At 32.5% G+C, this 22,904-nt stretch overlaps 1 protein-coding gene and 1 long non-coding RNA gene across 9 annotated transcripts in view; both read left to right on the top strand.

Annotated features, from left to right (window-relative positions):
• LOC105218438 (potassium channel subfamily T member 2) overlaps nt 1–22,904 on the top strand; it is a 223,834-nt gene that overhangs the window by 40,658 nt on the left and 160,272 nt on the right. The window lies entirely within an intron of this gene.
• On the top strand, nt 4,819–8,261 carry LOC105218437 (uncharacterized). 2 transcript variants are annotated; one of them, XR_008471930.1, is made up of 6 exons: nt 4,822–5,167; nt 5,239–5,403; nt 5,548–5,935; nt 6,064–6,258; nt 6,325–6,494; nt 7,437–8,261. It is a non-coding gene; the product is annotated as an uncharacterized LOC105218437 (long non-coding RNA). The 2 variants fall into 2 exon arrangements; XR_852073.3 differs by having other exon boundaries at nt 4,819–5,167; nt 5,239–5,935.

Here is a 22,904-nt window from a genome sequence, read left to right as displayed (position 1 = left end):
AAGCAATGACCAGCAATAAATGACCACGACCAAGACCAAGAGACCAAGCACAAGACCAAGAGACCAAGAGACCAAGAGACCAAGAGACCAAGAGACCAAGAGACCAAGAGACCAAGAGACCAAGAGACCAAGAGACCAAGAGACCAAGAGACCAAGAGACCAAGACCAAGAGACCAAGAGACCAAGACCAAGACCAAGACCAAGACCAAGACCAAGACCAAGACCAAGACCAAGACGAAGAGACCAAGACCAAAATTAAGACCAGACCATGATCAAGATCAAGACGAAGACTAAGATCAAGATCAAGAGTACAACTGAAGCGTTGAAGCTGTGAAGATGGTCCGTTTTCCCCCATCACTGTGAGGCTTTTGTATCACCAAAGTCTCACTGAGCCTCACTGCTTGCTTTAAGAAAATTGTTGTTGCACAAATTCAAGGATCTACATACTTAGTATATGTATACTCCCATTTGGAAATGCTTGGGCTCATTTAAGTGCGTAAACCTCAGAATCTTCGGATGTGTGAAATGTGTAAATCATCGAAGCGAACCGAAGGCTCGGCTTAATGGTGCACAAATTTTATGAATATGACTTATGAGCAACCTCAGGGGTAGGCCGACACTTGGCAGCTAGCTACGAGAGGAAAGACATATAAATGTATGTATGTGTGTTAGTAGAAGTGTGAAGTGGTTATTTGTCGAGGTATTGAAACATCTTCAAGTCTGTCATATAAATATTTGTCGGAATTAAGTAGATTTACTAAATACTTGGCGAAATATATTGCCACAATGTCTATATCTGCTAACATATATAATATATAAATATATATATATATCTGTTTATATGAGTGTGTATGTAAACTCCTGACGAATTCCTGCAACCAAACTTTGCATTGCAACTTTGCTAATAAGTATGAAGACGGCTACAAACACACACATACAGAGTGGTTGTGTATGAATTCACAGCTAGTCGCAAGGACTGGCATAATTTATAGTCGTCGCAGCAGCGCATTTAAATGCTTGAGTGCCTTGGCAGCAGTGAATGCCTGCGTGGAATGTATATGCATGTGTGTGACGGAAAGAAGGTTTAAGCGCAGAAATTTTTGAAAAGGTGATGGAATGTAAAAGCAAAAATGAAGCAGCGAGTGAAGAATTACTTATGAAAGCACACATACACATACATACAAACATAAATGAAATGAATGCATGCACGAATGAGTGAAGAAAGTTTGCCAGTGGCACTTCAAAGTTGCTTGCGCTAAATTTTTTGATGAGGTGTTTAATGGGGGGCAAAAAAGGGTCAAGTGTTTTTTTTTCCTTGGAAGAAATTTAAAAGTGAAAAGTGCGGAGGAAAGTGAAAATATTGCAATAAATACACTAAAATAAAACTCTTAAAATCCAAAAAAAATGTTTGCAAAATTAAGTGATTTTGATGATTTCAACTATTTTGATGATTGATCAGTGGGACCGGCACAAAATATATGAGATCACATTTCGATCACACATTTTTTATGGCTACCACTAGATGGCGCTGGAAAAACCAAACATTTAAATAAAATAAAATAATCCGATTGAGTTGAGATTTTGGAAGAAATATTCATTGGAAAACAAAGACTGAAGTCAAGCTCAAAATCAATACACAAAACCAAGATTAAGACCAAGACCGAAACCATGATTAAGAACATGATCAAACAAAGGCTAATGCTCAAGATTAATAACAAGACCTCGACTTAGCCCAAAGTCAAGATCAAGCCCAAGATCGAAAACAAACTCAGGATCAATATGAGTCAATAATCAAAGACCAAAACCCAGACCAAGATCATGATCAATATCAAAACAAATACCAATTCGGAAACCAAGACCAAGACCAATATCATGATCAAGTCTAATACCAAGAAACTATCAATTTTTATCATATTTGTAACATATACTTATCTGATGAAACAAAGAATATTGACCAAAAACTTATCCGAAAATTTGTTCTGGTATTGAAAAAATTTTAAAACCTATATTTATCATTTGATACAGTTCTTATTTCGATCGCAGCAAAATACAAAAACTGATTGAATTTACTTACTGCATTCAAACAATTGGACATAATGACATTTGACAACAGTAGTGACAGAATTATGACACGATTATGACAAATAGCTCCCTTCTTTATATTTTTATAAAAATCCTGCATTATGTTATGTAGCTATTCGTCTTTTGATTGTTATTATTATGGATGGATCATATATACATTAGGGTGATATTTAAGTATAGATACGCAATATTTTATAGTACAACTACCAAAAGTCAGAGTATAACAGATAAATGCCATAGTCTATCGGTGTGTATAGAATATGTCAAGACACATATTATTAACAAGAATTTTAAGTCTCACCTTAATGCATATAACAACTTCAGTAACAACTTAATACTATAACACCGATGAAGAAAACTTAAACCACAAAAAAAAATTTAATTTCCTCTCAATACCCTTTAGGCTATTCGAACGAAAGTGTTGAAGTGCGGTAATACCAGAGCATTTATTTCGATATTTACACCTTAGTAATCTGTGATAATTAATGGCAACACAAGTGTGTTAAGAGCTCAAATGTGGCGATTGTACACTGAAACACTTATTAACAACTTTGACGTACTGTCACTGGCGGCCATTAAAGTACAAAGACTTCTTTTCTCTGACGGTTTCATTTCAGTTCGAATAATATGTAAATGACTTCGGTACGCTTTTAATTTCCGGCTACTTCCGCCGCAGAGGTGAATAAATAGGTGAATGAATTTACATACACAAGTATTCTTTGTTAAAATGCAAAGAATATACTTGTATGTTAATCAGTTTCCTGTTGATTAATAGTGTATTCTGTGTCGAAAATTACTGAAAGACTAGTAAGCCCACAAATGATGGTGTGAAATAGTGGAAAATATTTACGAGAAATATAGAATATACATATAATAACATTAGATAAAAGTATATTTATAGTTAAGTTAGAAATAATAATTTATTTGAAAAGTTCCTTTAATGAGCGATTACTATTCACAACCAAGGCTTTAAGGTCATTTCATGTCGGTCTGTATAAATTACTTCGAGCTGTTAAACTGAATTCACCCACCTGCGTTGCAAGCATTCAACATAACCTCACATGTGTTTGAGTGAGGTGGGTGTTGATTAATGATAATTTCCTTGTTGCATGATTTCAGCCGACATAAACCCCAAAAGCCTGCTTAATTGCTGCAATAAATATATAAATTTATACACCCATATATGCTTATATACCTACATCCATACTCTTATATATGTAGTACTCGTATAATGATGGTGTGCATACACTTGCTTGGCAGCCTAAATCACATTGTTATTTATTTAAGCATATAACGGTAAACGCTTGAGGTCACGACACAGAGTAAAGCTCTGGTCAGTGCATAATGCGTTTAATTTATGTGTTTGTCTATGCATGAAGACTGCTGGTTTTATTATGTTTAGCCCCTTGGAGTGTACAAGGACGACTAATATTATTTTCGGCTGTACTTACTGTATAACCTATAAAAATATATTTATAAATATGTAAAAGAAAGATTTCTTCTGAGGCTTACGATGTTTGGAAATATTACCTGGATAATTTTGACTGTGCTCTCGTATCCATAAACCGAGTTATGACAAATATTAATAATCTCTACCGTGGAGCTAAGTACCATCGCTGTATCAATATGAAGTGGTTCGTTTAAAAAATAGACAAAAACCATTAGGTCTTCTGAAAATACATATATGCCCACGCATAGGTTTATACATTTCATACATAATATCAGAAACGATCATGTGACATTCCTTTGCTCTTAGTATTTTGGGAAACCTCCTAAAGGAAGTTTCATCAAAATAATTTATTTAAGTGCAAATTAAGGGGTTATATACAGTTAGACGGCCGAAAAAAAGTGAATTTTCCAGAATTTTTTCTGAGAAAACTTTTTAATTTATTGATCCACAAATTTATACACATATTATGGTATCTTTTAACTGTATTTTAAGACTTGGTACTAGTAAAAATATTTATTTGAAAAAGATCTCCAGGAGCTCCTCTCAAAAAAGACGTTTTGCGGTGACTACTATATCTCGGAACTGGATCATCCGAAATTAAAAAACCAAACAAATTTCGTTAAAATAATATTAAATCTAGTAATTAATCGAAGGAATAAGCAAAATAAAATTTTTTGACAAAATGGCGGTTTCTCACAAAAAAAATCGATTCTTCACCGAAATTTCGGCCTTAAATTGTTTTTAAAAAAAAATATTTATCGGAGAGAAAAAATCTTCGATTAATTACTAAAAAATATATTTAAGAAGGTCGTGTTAAAATTTGAGACTAATCGGTCTAGCCGTTTTCGAGTAATATTGGTCACCGACTTTGAAAACACCATTTTGAGATTTGCGTTTAAAGTTTGGACCTTGTACTTCCAAGCACTCTGAAACGCCTTTTCAAATTTTTCATGTGCTTGTAATTTTGAAAATATTCACCGGAACGATATGAAATTTTCTGTGTGTATTCTTAAATATATGTACATTAAGAAAATGACATTAAAAAAAATCGATTTTTTGAAAATTCTAACTGTATATAACCTCTTAAATGAACTTCGTCTTCGTTTCTCTATGGCTGGAAAGTGGCAAAACGAACAAACAACTGGTATAAAAAGTACGTAAAATGGTATAATCTAATTGGCATAAAATAACATTGTTATATTATCTATTTATGAAATTAAGTCAACCGGATAATATTTTTTTGCTTTCACTTTCAAATGCTTTAACGTAGCAGTATAATATCCTGAAGGGACTGAGCAAAAGAGAAACCAAACTCCTAAATGTATATTGTGAAATTTCGATATTTTGTACATCGATATTTTAGAAAATATTTTTTTCTAAATTACTAATAAAATTTGAATATGGCAAACCGTTTCTAATGCAAAGGAAATAATAAAAAAATATATGAAAAATTATCAGTGACAATCCAGCCAACAAAATGCAAGGAAGGTTGTGCATCTTTACCTTTGGTGTGCTCGTTGGTTATATCATTCTGCCGAGAATGAAAGAAAAGTAAACAAAAAATTATTTTGAAATAGAAATAATTTCAAAAGTGGACAAAACATGGCATAAATGAAACGAAAACGTAAACTATTCGTAAGTCAATTTTTATAATTTTGTTTCTTTGTTTTGATTGCATTTTGTTAATGTTCACATTTTATTTTCAGAAATGAGTCATACTAAAAATAGAAAAAACAAAATGATTAAATAAAACTAACAAAATAACATTTGAAATAGGAAATCTGAATAAACGAATTAATAAAAACGTTTTAAGTAACAAACTTGTCGAGGTGGATAGTCCTTAGAATGACTGATTCATTAATAATAATAATGTAAATATAGCATAGCACTGAAAATTTATAATAATATATATTTAATATATACACGGGAACTCTTAAGGATTTTTTTTATAGAATTTATAAAAAATGTACTTTTATTAAACTATTTGACTATATACAGTATCTGAAATTTAATAGCTTCCAAGTAAAGTTCTTAAAGCTTTCTTAAAACTGTATCAAAACACTTCCTGAAGAATTTACTGACACTGACTATCTGTCAAGATAACAGTCACTGTCGAAATAATTCACGATTATAAGGGAGCTTACGTATTTCGGAAGAAAATAAACGATCCATACCTTGAGTTTGATTAAATTTTCAAACAAAAAATCGTTGAATTTATTATCAGATATTTTTACAAATTGAAAACAAAACTCAAATCGAGAATCATTCAATAAGTCCACAAATACCCGCAAAACCACTAGCCCATCAAATATGGTCGGTTTTATAATCGCATTTGGTTTAGGATTCGTATGCGGTTATGTTTTCACCACAGTATACGAGTACGAAAAAAATAAATTAAAATAGGTGAGTTCAGAAAAAAACAAATATATAATTTTATAGATTAAAATAATTGAGTTTTTTATTTTTTAATATGGTTTATTCACTGCGGTAATCCTGGCTTGTATTTATTTATATTTTTCTATGTCATGTAGACATTCTATTTTACTCTGACATATGCTCGAAAACTAAAAAATAAACTTCAAGAATCTGTAAAATTCCGAACTTCTGTCGACAAAATGCAGAGAAAACTTTGCATCTTCACTTTCGGTTTGCTTGTAGGCTTCATCATTTCGCCGAGGAGAAGATAAGACGAGGAATAACTAGAATTAAATTAATCAAGACTGTTGGTAAAACCCAAACTATAAAAGATATAGTTCTTGAGCAAATGTTTCTTATTCATGTTTTCCTTTCAGCATTGCATCAAAACAGTGAACTAAATCAATTTGTACTGAAATAATCTAACTAAATAAATTTTCTTCAATAATTCTGAAGCAAGTGGCGTTGATTAACAAAGAAATCCCTTTGGAATGACCGAACCGGTGATAGTGTTTTGTTTGGGCACTTTGGCTGGAGTTATATTAGTGTAAGCTTCGAGATATTTCTAGTGTTAGTAACGAAGGTTAGAAATTTTCAAACTTCAGACAAATAAAATCAGGTTCTCAATACCTCTGGATCACTTTGGTGCTACATAAAGATTAAGATATTTTCCATATATCTCTAAATAATTAATATTCTCTGGTGATACCGTTTTCGATCTGGCTTAATGCCAAATATTTTCGAGAACATTGATTTATTTTGTTTGTTCTAATGGATATATACAACACTGTTCCCTGATTTTAACGATGTTGTACTGATTATGTAAGTTCTGAAAATTTAGTTCCATTCTACAATATCTGTTGTGAATTATTTTGTAACACAACACCAAAACCCTATAAACACTTTGGATCTCTTAAGAGAGATTTTTCGTTTTAACGAATTATATGTCTCTAAGTTGTCTATAACTCCCAGAGATTACAATATTTATTAACTACTTACTAAATTTAGGTGCTAAAAAAGAGTTATCTCCACCGATATCGTAAAAAGCTTGTATTTTATTTTAAAATTTTTTTTGAAAAAACTATTTTCTCTCTTTGAGATAAAAAAAGATTACTCTAATAGTCATATTATAAGGCTTCAGACTTTCATGAACTTAGAGTTGCCCTAATAATTCTCTATCCATGAATTTTCTTTATGGGTCCTACTTGGAAATTATATAGTATCAGTTTTAGTCCTATTATGTACTCATGGTTAAAACGTCTTGAAAAGGCCTACTCAAACAATTTCCGTACATCTCTCCAACTCTCTCCGGACATGCATACTGGTAAACAAAATACCCCAATTTCTTTGTAAATATAATGAATTCACTTAGCCTTTGTGTTTTCTGTCAACTTTATGTCTATCATTAGAAAATTTTCAAAACAAAATAATAATAAATTTTTTACTCTTTCAAATTCACATATACAAATAAAATAAATCGCCTGGCCAGTAATATTCTACAAGGAAATCGTGGAGAAGGAAACAGAATGATTGCAGATCGGCTGATAATATTTATATTTGGTGTTGCTATTGGCTACTTTATTGTACCGAAATTGTAATTTCCATCTGAAGCTAAATTCAAAATTGTTTAAATTAACAGAAATAACAAATAAAATGTCGCTCCTGTAATTAGAAAAAATGCTGGAATTTGTGGTTATGATATCTAGGAATGCATAATATAAGAGGTTATGAAAGTTGAAATGTTATTAGCCATTAAAGGTTAAGAAAAGTTTCTGCAAAGTGACACAATCAATCTAAACTAAATAATTTGGATAATAATTTGTGGATGCAATGATAGTCTAATTTCTGATAACGGTAAAACTATAAACCAATTTTAATAAAAAAATAAAGAATAGAATCTTTGCTTTTTACTTAATTTGAAAAATCATATGAAAAGTCAAAACTCTTTCTTTTTATTTGTTATTGGGAGAAATCAATTAATTTAAATTTTTACCGAATCTTCGCCTGGATTTGTGTCAATTCAACTAAATCTTTACCGAATTTTCGCCTGAATTTGTGCTGTTTTAAATTTGGAATCATGGATAGAATTATCTTATTCAGCCTTGGCGTCTTAGTGGGTTATTACATATTGAGAAGAATGTAAATTGTGGAACATTAAAGGACATACCGTTGAAAATTTGAATTAAGAATGCTTCTGTGTGCTTGTTTTGGGATAATCTTGTGTTAATTTTAGTTTGTACAGTATAGAGGAAAATAATAAATTTGATGTAGGTTAAAATAAAATTATATTTTATTGCTGGATTTTTACACAAAATTCGTACATATATATATACCAAAGTAAATAGTTATTAAATATATATGTATATGTAATATTTTTGGATATACGATATCGAACTGTACGACAAATTTTTCGCCTCTTTTTGGTGTCACTATCGCAAAATATATTTGCTTAAAAGTTTAGAGCGAATGTGCTTCTTTCCGTTGTTTGTTTTGTGGTTGAAAACGATATCATTTCAATTGATTGTATCTGGATCTCATCTCAATACATGGCCGATCCAGACCCATTTTCTTTTGAAAATTTCGTCCCACACGAGTGTTTGAATTTTGCGTGACCATAAGTCCGTGTTTTGGAGACGTTGGCTGGCCAGAAAATGTGGCAAAAATGTTGCAAAGACTTCGGTTTGTGAGAAGTTGAACCTTTGCGATCTGGGGTTACGACAATCCATGTTTCGCAGCCGTATAGAAGAGTTGACTTAATATTGTACGCCGCGTAATGTTGGAGCAGCTATAGACCACATTGTCTGTGCCGAAAGCATGCTTGACCTATTTTATACGGTTGGTGATGTCTACCTTTGATCCTCCGTTGGCAGATATGATGCAGCTCTGTATAATACTGTATCCCATCCTAAATATTCCTTGAGCAATGATTCCAAAAATTATTATTGGTATATCTATACTTATATAATTCTTATAAGCTAGTATAAAATATTTTCTTACTCTGCAATCTTATTCTTCTCTTTACAGGTAATTACTATGAGACATTTTATTGTTTATATCGGACGTTTGACCTGAATATAGTCCTTTTACTGGATATGGTATGTGCATAACTAACAAATAAACATTTATTCACTATTTTGTTTTTATTATCCAATGATGGTGTGTGATCTATTTTACTCGCTTACCCCAATGAAATTTTTTTTGAAATCAATAATATAGAGTAAGCAATTTTAAGTTTTATAGGTAATTACCATGACCTAGACAGGTAGTTAAAGTTAAGAATATGAGGTTACCGAAAAAAATAAACTTCTCTCAGAATATTTTGTTGTTTATGCTGTGATTTTATGAAAATTCGTCAAATACCTGTTCGACTGCATACTATATAAAGGTGAGCGCACTTTTTAGATTATACTCAGACACCATTTCGAATTTGAACGTATCATAAGCTTCCAAGGAAAATAAACTCTAAAAAGTAAAAAAAATAAAACTAAACAAAAAAAAAAAAAACATATTCGCCGATCTATAAAACTAACTTCAACATGTTAAGCATCCGTGCACAGAATATCGACTCAAACAACACCCCACAGAATGGAATTACAAGACCGACTCCTTTAAGATGGATTGAATTCATACCACCACATGACGATAGGGTGCTGAAAAATAGAAATCTGAAGGAAAAACCAAAAAAATCGTTTCTTCTGCAGCTTCAACAAAAATCGAACAGGATATCAAATGGCTGATTAAAAGCATTCACAAGGAGAGTAAAAGAAGTATTCGTATATAAGCCAAAAGAATATTCTATAATAATTATATAAAAAATAAATGCAAATATAATAACCTCATAATTTGTATCATATTTAGTGTAAAGAAAATATTTAGTTAGTAAAGAAAAATAAATTGAATTGTAACAAATCTTTATTTTTATTAATTTCCCACTACAACTCCATAAATTTACTCCACTTACTATTTAATTTGGCCCTCAATTTGGATTACTATTCTCCTAACTCTGCCACTATCTATAGTAGTAATCAAAAAAAATATAATATCTTAATATATGTGGCTATTTGATTGGCTTTTAATGGAACTCATTTAATATGCAATGGCTTCGTATTGTATTTTTATACAATGAAATCCCAAATGTACTCTCGTCGCACATAAATATATATGAAACACACATGTGCTGTTATAAGTAATCCAATACATTTAAGCGTATTTAAGACGCTAATAAATTATTTATTACAACGCAGAGGCCGAAACAAGTTAAATGTGCGTAATAGTTATTAAAAGGAATATGATGAGGAAGGAAGGCGAAGAAATGAGATACATACATATGTATAGAAGACTCTCGCACCACGAAAGGTCTTCAAGAATACGAGCATGTATGGGGTAGCTGACAGCTGGTACAGATAATGAGGAGTATGGGGGCCACAACTAGACAGAAATTTATTTTGAGAGTATTTAATTAGAAACTATATATGCATGATTTAGGAAGTTAAAACATCTGTTGGGAAATATTATTGATTCAGTAATTAATAAAGCTTAAATTTTTTTTTAGTAAACGGAAAATAGTTTTGTTCTATTGTTCATATTTTAATCAGTTTAGAAATGTACTTTATGTCTATTATAGAAGTTACATAAATGATCTAGTCACAATTATCTCAATATTTTTCTTTTTTGCTATTCTATGGTTAAGTAGCCTTAGTTCTTACCCTAGAAACGTCTAGAGGAATTTATTGCTATTGAAATTAAGTCAAGTTATTTCGTCATAATTAAGATTTTGGCTACTTTACATTTAGTGCTAATTTAGTGCTTCACCTTCAAAGGATCTTTTCTCTTAGGAGAATATACCCTTCACAGCTTGAATAGCAAGTTTTTAAAATGTGAAGAACTACAAATATTGCTTCACTTGATTTGCACGGAATGAGAGAAGGCAATAATGTATTTGTATTTGTTGTTGTATACTGCCTTTTGTTTTCATTTGCCTGAGCGCGGCGGTAGTCAGGTTTGAACGAAATTTCTGTTTAAACTTTTATGTTCAACTAACACACTTGCAGTTGATACTTTCCTAGAAGCGGAAGTGAAGGGAGTGGTGCCTTTAAGAGCAATATTATTGGAAATATATAAAAGCCTTTTATTCTATTAATATTAATTAATGTGAACGCGGCCCCTCACATTCCTTAGCCTTATCTGGGATCTGATAAAGTCCCAACAGAGTTCTGGTATTATAACTGAAGTAAATGGATGAGTATACCTTGATGATGAGTCTGTAATGAAGATGCATTAAAATAAAAATTGTCATACTTACTCTCGTCAGTTATTGACCATGATTTTGTGACAAAAATAAATCTATCTGATATATATATATCTATAGGATATATTGATCGCCAAAAGGTTAATTGTTAAAAAAAATATATATTTATATATACCTAATAATGAAACTACCTGAATACTATGACCTTGCAAAAATCAATGTGTCAATAATTTTCTCACAGAAAATTTCTTACCTGCTCAACTATAAATGTTGACTCTGACGCATTTCAAGCTCAGAAACGTATTCGTGCTTCAAACGGCAACATCTACTAAATACTAGCTTAAATAAGCGATAAAAGCACGAAGTATAAACACAACCGTAAATTTCTACTTCAAATATGTTGAGAATCAGACCACAAGATATTAGCAATTCCAGCCCGGCACAAGATCGCGCCATGAGACCACGTCCAGCAAACTTTCCAATATATATGGACGGCACAGAGGAAGAGAAAACACCAAAGAAGCGCACAAAAAGAACAATTACTAATACCGAACGAGATATCAAGAAGCTTATGAAGGGTATACACAAGGAGAGTGAGAAGAGTATTAGAGTCTGAAAAGCGGGATAGCATAGTTTTAGATGCGAGTTTAAAATTGAAGATTTAGTTATTAGAATTATGTTTAGAAGATTCTAGTTAAATGATTTATTAAGATGTTTCGAAAATGAAAAAAAAAAAAATAAAAGAAGATAATATAAACAAATATATATTTTTGCAGTTATTTTGTTACGTCCTAAATGGTCTTTTGGTTTATATTGATATGGCCACAACCGAGTGTTGGAGTTGTTAATAATTTCTCAATAATTTTTTTTTTTAAGAACACTGGAGAATTCTAATTATAATGTTCCCTGTTTGGAGTTTAGTTTCTTCTTGGTGAAACCAGAATTGTTTTCGATGAAACTCGTTGGATATCATTGATAACTTCTGTAAGATGGTAATATATATTCCCAAATTATTCTTAACTTAACGGTATTCTGAGTAAAAAAAAATTCTTCAAGGGAATTGAGAACATTTCAAATAACAGATACCGATACTGTTGAGCAAAGTAAGATACGCGCAGTTTCGAAGTAAACTATAGCTACTGACTTAAGAACGTATAAAATGAAAATGAAAATTTAGTGATTTACAGTATTTCATAACAGATATTTATAATTAGAGGTCGGTATTACTGAAGCCCTCCACGCTTTCGATCTGAGAGTGACGGCATTTCCTCATCCCTTCTTCGTGTCCTTAAAGTTAAAAATCTAAACGCTCGTGGAACGGTGGAACGGATCAATATTCTCGATTTGTAGGCACCGTCTCTATGGCAGACCGGGATAGTCTTGGATTTGTAGTCCATACAAGGACAATCAACTTGATAGTATTCCTAAAAATTCCATATATTCAACATTCTTATTGTCCCAACACATCGAGAGCTGAGTTAAAAACATTATCCAGCTTAAGTTCAATCTCGATAACAAGTCTTTATAGCATTTCTGAGCTCCAAATCTTGCAAATATCATTCTATGAACTGTATTTTAAAACACACACAATCTTTCGAGCAACATTTTCCTGCACTCCACCACCAGCCATCTGCCACATTGCCATTTACGACGCACAACAAAGCCATTTAAATGCATGCAACTTAATTGCGACGCAAGTGACTCAAAGAGACATCAACAATGAAGCGCTGAAACACCGAAAGTGAGTGGAAAATCCATCCGCACAGTCGAAAATGCGCTCCACGACAACTTGCAACTTGCTATACTCGTATACTCCGTGCGATCACGAACTCCAGCTGAGCTGAGTCGTCAAACCGTCAGTGGCATCAATGGTGTTCTTCAGGTATTAACTGTAAAAATCAAGAGCACGCTGTGTGTGCGCCCGTGCAACGCTGCTTGAGACTTTCAATTACTGCCGCTCTTTTAACAACTTTGTTTTGTGCTGTTGTGTTGTTGTTATTGTGGCGGCGGTGGGCAGTGTGGCAGGTGGGTGGCACAAGCTGTTGCTTGACACTTCGTTGCAGTGGCCGAGGGCTGTGTGCAAGCTGTCGTGTGCAAGCTGTCGTGCGCATTCACCGCCGTTGCAAGTTGCAACTGGCTAAAAAAGGAAATACGGTGTTTTATTGTCATTGTTGGAGTTTGGTTTTTGTTGCTTTTGTGTTACCTACACTATTACTGCTAATGTCGCTAGTTCAACGGTATTTTCACTGTGTGTTGATAAAAGCGACAAACGCTTGCAATTTGCAATTTGGGGTTTATCATAGTGTTACAACGTGCAACATGGCTTGTTCTGCTGCTGCTTCCTCCCCTTTTGCTCTATTCTATTTCTATTTTGTGTTGTTGGCCATCAAATGGCATTCTAAACTTGGATTTTTGTAATGCGTAGTGTAAAGTGGGCGGTGTGGGTGTGGCAGTTCTTCTTAGTGCTGTTCCTTAACAGTTTTATTAGCGTGGATTTTGTAACTTTCGTCTAACTGTGCATGTATTTCCTCAGCGTCTTCTACTGTTTTCATTGAAATTTAAATGAAGTTCTGTTCGAACTTTCGCAAGCAAAGCATGTAAATTGCAGAAGTTTCCCAGCACTTGTGCATATTTTGATTTTCACTGCAGTGCAATTGGCACAAGCGAGTCTCTTTAAAGCTTCCAATCTTTATTCGGTATTTTCTATAGTATTTTTTATTTGATTTTTTTGATTTCAACTTTCTTATCGCTGCGCTTGTAACGCTTTAAAGTTTTGAATGGCAACTTTAACGTTATTGCAGCTAATTTTGCGCACCATTTGCTTAAACACTTTGTTAACAGGGTTGTTATGCAACTGTATAAATAATAATAATAACAGATAGCATCAAATAGTTTTCCTAAAGTGCTAGTGGAAGTTGGAAAATTGCAAAGTGAACAAGACTTTGTTAAAAATGGTGTTTCGAAAGAAAATTTGAAAAGCAAGTTGTTTTTGGAATATTCTAGCGCTCAAATCGCAGACATTTACAGAACAGCACATATTAGTTATAAACATTCAAAAAAGATATTCAGCTTTATATTTCATGTAAACGATATTTCCAATGAAAAAACTCACACATTTGTGTTTTTTGTAACATAAATTTCACATGGGGAAAATCTCACGTGTTCGAAAATTGTTTTCCCTTATTGTAAATGAAAATTTTTTTTAATGTGAACTAAGGTCTACGTATATTAATTAGAACTTTGGCTATATAAAACCAAAGTTAAACTAATATACGGTGGTTGTCCTTGTGTGGTGGAGACTTCAAAATGCTTCACGACTAGTTTAACGTTTTTAAAGCGCAAGTGGATGCTATAAAGGTAGCAACGTATCTATTGCTTCTCTGGTAGTAAGTGCTCGAGACTGGTAAGGAAATGTCTACCCTCACATTCAGGCGATACCGGTTACGATTAGTAACGTAAGGCTGATAACGAGCTTTCAAGGCTAGTATTAACTATTATAGAAGTATTAACTGCTATAGAATGGGAACAAGTAGGAGGACTACCCATTTTTTCTTATATTCTACTAGACAGTCGGGATAGACTTCTAGATAGTTCTTCGCTCTCAATAATAAATCATTATTTGAAGGGACCATTGTCCCATTCAAAACTTTATCGAATGCTAGTTGCAGAAGTTTCCTAGAAAAAGACGAGGTAAAATCATATTGCTGATGGAATGCCAAAAAAAGAAAAGAAGGTGAAAATGCATTCATTTAAATAGTAATTTCTTCGATATAATGGGCCCACCATCGATATTGATTGGGGAAAAAGAACAAGATTGCTACCTAATGTACGTCCGATAAAGTTCTTTTCGTATATGATTTTTTCAAATGCACCATTCTTTCGAGGTGTAGAGCGCATTCGTGCGGAAAGAAAAGTTCATGGGAATGCTTTTTTCACTAGGCTGATTATGTAGTGTGTATAAGGCTGTTCTATAAGGCTGATTATGTAGTGTGTACTATTCATTACAGTATAAAATACCCGGCTGCGTATTGAATCAAAATATTTTTTTTCGGGAGATTGTATCATAAGTAAAAAAGTATGTTCTTCGATTTTCGAAGTTAGCAAGCAAAATCGAAATATTTGAATTCGAAGTTCGCAAGAAATTCATAGTTAAATCAATAATCCGTAACTCTTTCGTTCGCATAAATTATTTGTTTTCTGATCGTTCTTGCTGAAAACACTTATGTACTCGTAACACTTAATACTCATGTAAGAACCAAAAATTTGGTTGATCACATTGAATAACAACAATAACTCAGTCACTCGTCTATGCAAAAAACATCCCACACAAATTGTTTCTTGGATTTAAGGAAGTCTGGAGAGTCCGTTCATAATTAGTGAATAAAGAAAAATATGTGTTTACGTTTTTAAATTTCCAGCTTTACTTTATTATTTAACTTAAATCTAATCTATCTTCATATTCAAATTATAACCTAATTCTAGATGCGTATAATTCTTTCATTCTCCTTGTGAATTCCCTTCACTAGATTTTTGACAGCTCGTTCAGTTTTTGTGATAGCCTTCTTCGAGCTTTTCCTTTGACTCTTCTCTACCGGCGTTCCATCGATGTATATCTGAAAGCTTGCGGTTTGCATTCTTGTGGTTTGTTCCTCAGTGTTGCTCACAGTGTTGATGATTCTGAACATTTTGTGCTGTTATACTTTTCGTTAGTTGATGGATAAGATCTTCGAGCTCAAAATTGTAACTGAGTAAAGTGTGCGTTGGTCCCGCTTTTATACCCTCATTTTACTAAAAGCAGGTAGCAAGTTAAGGTTATGTAATTGTTTTAAGACATAGACGTCATAATGGCGTCATTGTGAAATGCATAACTCTTTTGTTTATGTACATATGTCAAGAAACTAAAGCCCTTTCCACATTCTATTTATCACGCCTATGACTTTCTCCAGAAGATAATTACGGGATTATGCTTTTGTAATTGTATTATCTGGAACAGCAAGGTCGTACCTGCTAAAAATATGCCATTCGAAAAATGTTTTCCTAAACGATGTAATTTTGTGTCAATAATCCCGCCATTTGTCGGTACCTGATATAGCTATTCAAGCTTAAAAGCGGGAGTCATACTATTTTCTCAGAAATAACTTTGTGACTTTGTGCGCAGGAGCTAAGGAAGAAACGTCTATAAAAAACTCGCTTTATATATAATTAAACATGTTTAGAACACGCTCACAAAATGTTGGATCAGTCAGCGCCGCACTGGAACGAGTTACAAGACAGCAAAGCGAAAACTTCCCAATTTATATGGATGGAACAACAGAAACATCAGAGAAAAATCCAAAAAAAAAAACCGAAGAGAACATTTACAAAAATAGAACGAGATATCAAAAACCTAATGAAATGTATATGCAAGGAAAGTGAAAAAAGTATTCGGATCTGAAATGGAAACTTATGGAATTATAATTAAAAAATATTTAGTTGTTGAGGTCTTAGCGTTAATATTTTGGAAATTCGGATCAAAAAGTGACATTTTCAGTTGAGAATAAGTTTGGGATTCAAACAAATCTCGACAAATATTTTGTTGGGTTAATGTTGACAATAATGTCCAAAATCGATATAAAAAAATCGATTCCATCGACCAGTGCTTGACCCTACAGACATCTATTGGAAAACGGCTCAAGCAAAGTTGTAGACCCAATACTTTTATGGTATCATTTCAAAAATTCATTCTCATTTAGGTAACTTTGAGAAATTTTAATTTCGGAAGAATTTTTAGTTTTCAACTCGTCAATGGATCAAAGATAGCTCGTAAAATCTATAGTTCCGGGTAGCCTCTCAACGCTACCCCTTTTGATATCAGTCATTTTATTTGTCTCTTTATGTGAAATTGAAGAATTTGAGCCGCAATAAAGACTTTCATCTATATTATTCGAATAAGTTTGATAAAACATCCATCGATGACGATTTTCATCGACAGATTTAAGAATTTCGTTTGAAAAGATATAGTCAAATGATATACATATATGGTACAAAGGTCGGTGAAAATCATCACGTTTTACTAATGTAGTTGCGTGTCAATCAGTGAGAAATATGCCCGTCAACTCATAAATTTGGTTTAATGCCTACTATTGAAGCAATAATATGCAATTCAACTTCTAGAATTAAGAAAATTATTTTTTTTTTTTCATTTTTAAAAATATGTTTTTTGTGTAACAATCTAAAGTGTATATACTTTGAAATACATATTCATTCACAAATTTATATATATGCATGTAAATATGTTATAAATGAAATAGTGTGATCCAATAATTTGAAAAGTAATGTGACCAGCTGCATTTGCTCAATATCTCGCTTAAGCTGACTGACCCACTCTACTTTGTTGAGTTGACATGTTAGCGGTTGTTTGACAGCTATTGCCAAAGCGCTGCAATCACACTGGGTATTGCATGATAACTGCGTATACGAGAACGTATTGGAAATTATATTATACTGCTAGATAAATCTCAAACTATTAGAAATGGTCAAAAATTTCACCATCACCAAAATCATGAAATCTTTGAATTATTAATTCTCAAAACTGCATTCCTATTTCTACACATCGTTCTACTAATGGGTTATTTGGGGAATTTAGTTGAACCATACAGAAATTAACTCGAGTTTGAAACTGTGAGTTTGTAGGAATTATCTCAAGTGTTTAAGAAAATCTGAGTTTAGTTCAATAATTCTTATGTGACACTTTAAGGCAATTTCTTTGCTTGGTAAACTCACAGTTTGGGAGCAGTGTTTATTGCGGTACTTCAAGATTACCATAAACTCGAGTTTATAATTTACTTTAATGATCTTTCATTAAAATGAAATGAGTGCTTTTTGCTTATAATAAAACTTCATTTAGTTGAAATTAAAATATCAAAACTATATCTAGAAATTGCTGTATTTAAGTAAGCAATTTCCTTTAGTAATACATTTAATGTAATTGAAAACATATTTTTCCAAACTGAAGTAATCGCTGACCATAGTTAATACAACCTATATTCATACGTACACAAGTACATATAACGCTCGAATGAGCTCAGATTGCTGCACGTCACACAGTTCACTTTCACATTGATTCGGACTGAAAGCACTGACATGCACTTTCTAGACCTGTATCAATATTATTAGGGATGTTCAAAATTATTAAAAAAAAAATTATGTTCTTTAAGATCAGGAACTTCTCTGAAAGTAATAAATTGATATAATATTTATTTAATTATTTATCACTTTTCAAACTCACAAAGATAATATTTCCTTATATAATTAAAAATTTAAAATTCACCGAGAATCAGCACACCCCTAGTACTTCACCGTCAAGTGCATAGCGTAAATATGAAAACAATATATTTTGATTTCTCCATTCTTTGATCTCCTTTTGTTGCACTTATTACTTTATTTGTTATATACGCTTTGTCTTCTTCTTCTTCTTCGTCTTTTTGTGGTGTGCGCTTTTGATATCGTAAATACATTGGATTACAGCGACGCAGCTGTTGACATTTAACAATGCCAAATAAAGAAAGCACATTTACAGCAAGAGGGAGGAATTATTGGCAGGGAAATTTAATAAAAATCAAATTTGAGGGAAGAGTTTAAAGCTTTAAAGGAGAACACAATTATTATATACCTTAAACGTGAGGGCTTTATTTAAATTTATTATATTGTATAAATATAGAAGGTGCATACAAAATTAGCGGATAAGTGCTATATACTGTTTATAACAAAGGCCAAGCTGTGAATCGAACAAACAAATGTAGCAATATGAAATGGTTAGCGATAATACCACTTCAATTCTCTCTTGTTTTGAATATCATATCGTGATTGGTCCCATGAGTTCTCGAAACAGTCGAGAATTTAAAAGCCAATTATTTTCAGAATTTGAATGGAAACAAGTCTATTTCAGTTATGTTGGGAACAGTTCTCCTAAACTCATCTACAGAACTCTTTGATTAAATTCTTTGAATTAAGTTAAATTCAAGATCTATACCTAATTACTGATCTAATTTACGATATTTATAATAGTCCATTATGCATCATTAGTTGCCATTTTACTAAAAAAATAATTTTATATTTTAGTAAATATAAATATTAATAGACCTTAGTAATAGACCTAATACTATATCAGATAGTTTGATTGAAAACACGACGTTCGTTTCAAATTAAGGTCAGCAAATATGTTTTGGATAATAAAAACTTTCCGAGCCATGTTTTAGACCTATATTTGGGACTTTAGATTTGAATCAGATGGTTAGTAAATGTGAAGCCTTTGGAAGGACTCAACGAAAAGGGGTCCCAATAAATTAAATATACTCGAATAGATTGCTGTATGCATCAACCATCAAATGTGAGGACTTTGTGTTCCATACATGGTCTGGGTATTACTGACACTAGCATTACAGCATAGCTTCTGACTAATTTGTATGAAAAAGTGAGATTTGAGAAAGGTTTTCGTACAATTGGGTATCATCTGAGAGATGAGCAAGTCTTGCTGCAGCCCATCTCACAAGTCTGACTAAGTTATATCTATATTTTCCATAAAAAATTTGTTAATAGCGCTGAGGTTCTCTTATTCGATACACATATAGGGTCTTGAAAACTTATGGACCGATTTCGACGATTTTTAGAATTGCGATGTCACTCTTTAAATGCAGTATTCACTACTGCTTACTTTATATATTGTAAAGTAAACGATTCAGATTCAGACTTCAAAGTTCTGGTATACAGAAAGTAGGCATGGTTGTAAACCGGTTTGGCATATTTTTACAACATATCATTGGGATGTAAGGAAACTATTACAAACCAAGTTTCATAGATTTTGGTCGAGTAGTTTCGGAGATATGGTTTTTGAACCGTAAGTGGGCGGAACAACGCCTATTTAAAATTTTGTATACTCTTTTGAATGCAGCTTTATAATGCAATTTAAGTCTTCTTTGATGGTTTTCCTTATTGAATTAAAGCATTTTTAGTAGTTTTCAACAAACCCTTTGTATGGGAGGTGGGCATAGTTATAATCCATTTTTGGACTGTATAAGGAAGACCTAAAAAAAAACGACTCCATGAAGTTTGGTTGATATAGCTTAAGTAGTTTACGAGAGGTGACTTTGTGTTCTGTACTATTATAGGATAACATGTGACCAAGATGTATGAAATCAAACGAAGTTTGTGAGATATCTAGAGAAAAGATTCAAGTGAGACAGAGATAGAGTATAGAGTATAGAGGAGAACGCACCATTTGTGAGTTTAACGCTCGATTAAGGGGCAATTATTTATTTCAAGTCGGTTTTCTCAGGATCAAAAATGCGTCTTATAAAGTATTATTTACCGATACAAAGAGTATTTCACGTTTAAGCATTAAATGAATTTAAAACTGAATATTTCATATATATTCTTTGTTCGATAAAATTATTTTTCTTAATAGGTTTTATTCCCTTTTTATTCGTGTTTTCTCCTGAAGTTTATAAAAAAAACTCCAACAATTTGTCTCTCATAAATTTCCCAGCATATTGAATAAAAGTCACAAGAGTAAGCAGCGAACAGAAAAAATACCGCTGCACAGCTAAGACAAGTTAAGCGTTAAACGCGGAAAACAACAACAACAAACAACATAGCACACTTTAAAATTCCACACTCACACACGCGACTCCGTATAAAGTGCAAGTAAAGTACAGTAAAAAATATAAAGCAAAAGTGTTAACGGGAAAATGTCACAACCACACACATCACACATATGTATGCATACATATACAACTGCAGGCATGTAGATGATCTCTTGAGAGTTAATATACTCGCTCAAGTGCATATGTGCGCCGCCCGCGCGTTGTTGTTGTTGTGAAAGAAATTTGCTATGACAACTAAAATAAACTTTTAATTCAAGGCGCAGTGGGGCCACATATGCAACTCTACACATACAAACACACAAACAGACACATAAATGCCAGCGGCATACACACATAAATTACTTTGAAAACTGAGAGGAGGTTAAAAATGAGCATGGGAATTCCAGGCAGGCATTATTATATATTGCGCTTGTAAACATATATATACACTCATACACACAAACAATCGTAGTAACACATGTAACTATGTAACATGAGTCGCCAAAGTTGGCTCAAGTGCCAAAGTTTACCAGCAAACGCATCACAATAAATACACCGCTGCTGATGTAAGTGGTATATACAGTTTGTAAAGGGTATATATGGACAAACATATACACTATATACAAGTAAGTCACTGACTTTCTTTTTCTATAAGAGTCTATTGTCTATGTCTTTTCGAAGTATTCTTCTCATACTTCCCCGCAGTATGTGACCCACTTAAGTACTTAAGCTAGTAGTTAGATCTTTCATACGAAATTGTGGCAAGTTATTGCACACGTGGTTGTTGTTTGTTTGTGTCCGTGTGTGTGTGTATCACAGATGGCGAGTGCATTGCAAAAAAGTTGAAAAGTAGCTGCTGGAGTGTAACTTATGTTCAGTTAACTGCCGTTGAACTTGGTTGCAAGTTTGCTGGTCCAAGTGAAACTTTAAATTTGAAGTCACTACCGAATCTTGAGTTTTGCTTTCTGCTTTTTTAAGTGATTTACAAGCTAAAATAAAAAAGTAAAAGTAATTGTCAGTTTAACCGAAGTAATAAACTAGTAGTACTAACTATGTATCTAGGCTTTAACACTAATTGTTTATTATTTTGCGATTGGCAGGATGTGAAGGAAGGAGCTAAACATGATTTTCTCTGTCCAGCAAATATACATACATTAACAAAACATCATCCGAAGTTTATTTAAAACAATAAAAATATTCATTTATTTTACCGTGGTGGCAACGCTAAACAAATATATTTATATATTTTGGAATAAATTCTCTTGGAACATGTTTATTTTAATATTTCATTTACAACCATCAACTTTAAGAATTAAAATTTTCAACGATATGGCAACTCCTCTAAGATATTAATTAATTTTGAATTTATTGCTTTAATATTTCTTTCTCTAAATGTTTGGTTTTGTAATGCTTTTTAAAGCATGCTATCTATGCTAGCTTTCCTTCCAGCCAACAAAAGTGATAAATTAAAATATCACTCATACGACACGTACGACGGCGCGTCTGTGAGTGAACCAAGAAAGTTATAAGTGAACCACTTATTACAGAGCTCATTCTGGCAGGTAAAAGATAGGAAACAAATAATCATATATTGGATTATATCCATATTTATTTTGGTGTAATATGAAACTGTGATGTGAAGCTCATACAAATAATTATATGTGCATGAGCTTTTTGAAAAAAAAATTAAGAGATTACAAAATTGCAAAATATTTCTGAATAAGCAGGTTTGTTATTACTATTATATACGATATAAAAAACAAAACATTAAAAAATTTTTTTTAAGTATAAAACATAATATAAGTTTAGATTAATAGGAAATATTTATATGTGCATTTTACTATTTTTACCAGTAAATCCTATGCTTTTGAGTTTAACTGAAAGAAATGTTTATTTTAATAGTCAGTAGCATTGTCCTTATATTTTAAACTAAATTTAGCCGCTTAATCAGAGAGTTAACTAATGGCTGTATAATAGTTATGTAAATATTGGCAAATTCTTGCGTTATGGCTAATTTAAGGTGACGTACTGTTTCAAACTGCTTTCCGTTTTGGAAAACAGGAGCAGAGTGGTTCCCCCAGAGATCCTG

The sequence above is a fragment of the Zeugodacus cucurbitae genome, chromosome 6 (genome assembly GCF_028554725.1).
Source record: "Zeugodacus cucurbitae isolate PBARC_wt_2022May chromosome 6, idZeuCucr1.2, whole genome shotgun sequence".
Classification (NCBI taxonomy): Eukaryota; Metazoa; Arthropoda; class Insecta; order Diptera; family Tephritidae; genus Zeugodacus; species Zeugodacus cucurbitae.
Note: the sequence above shows the minus strand (reverse complement) of the source record. Positions and strands in the feature narration are given on the sequence as shown.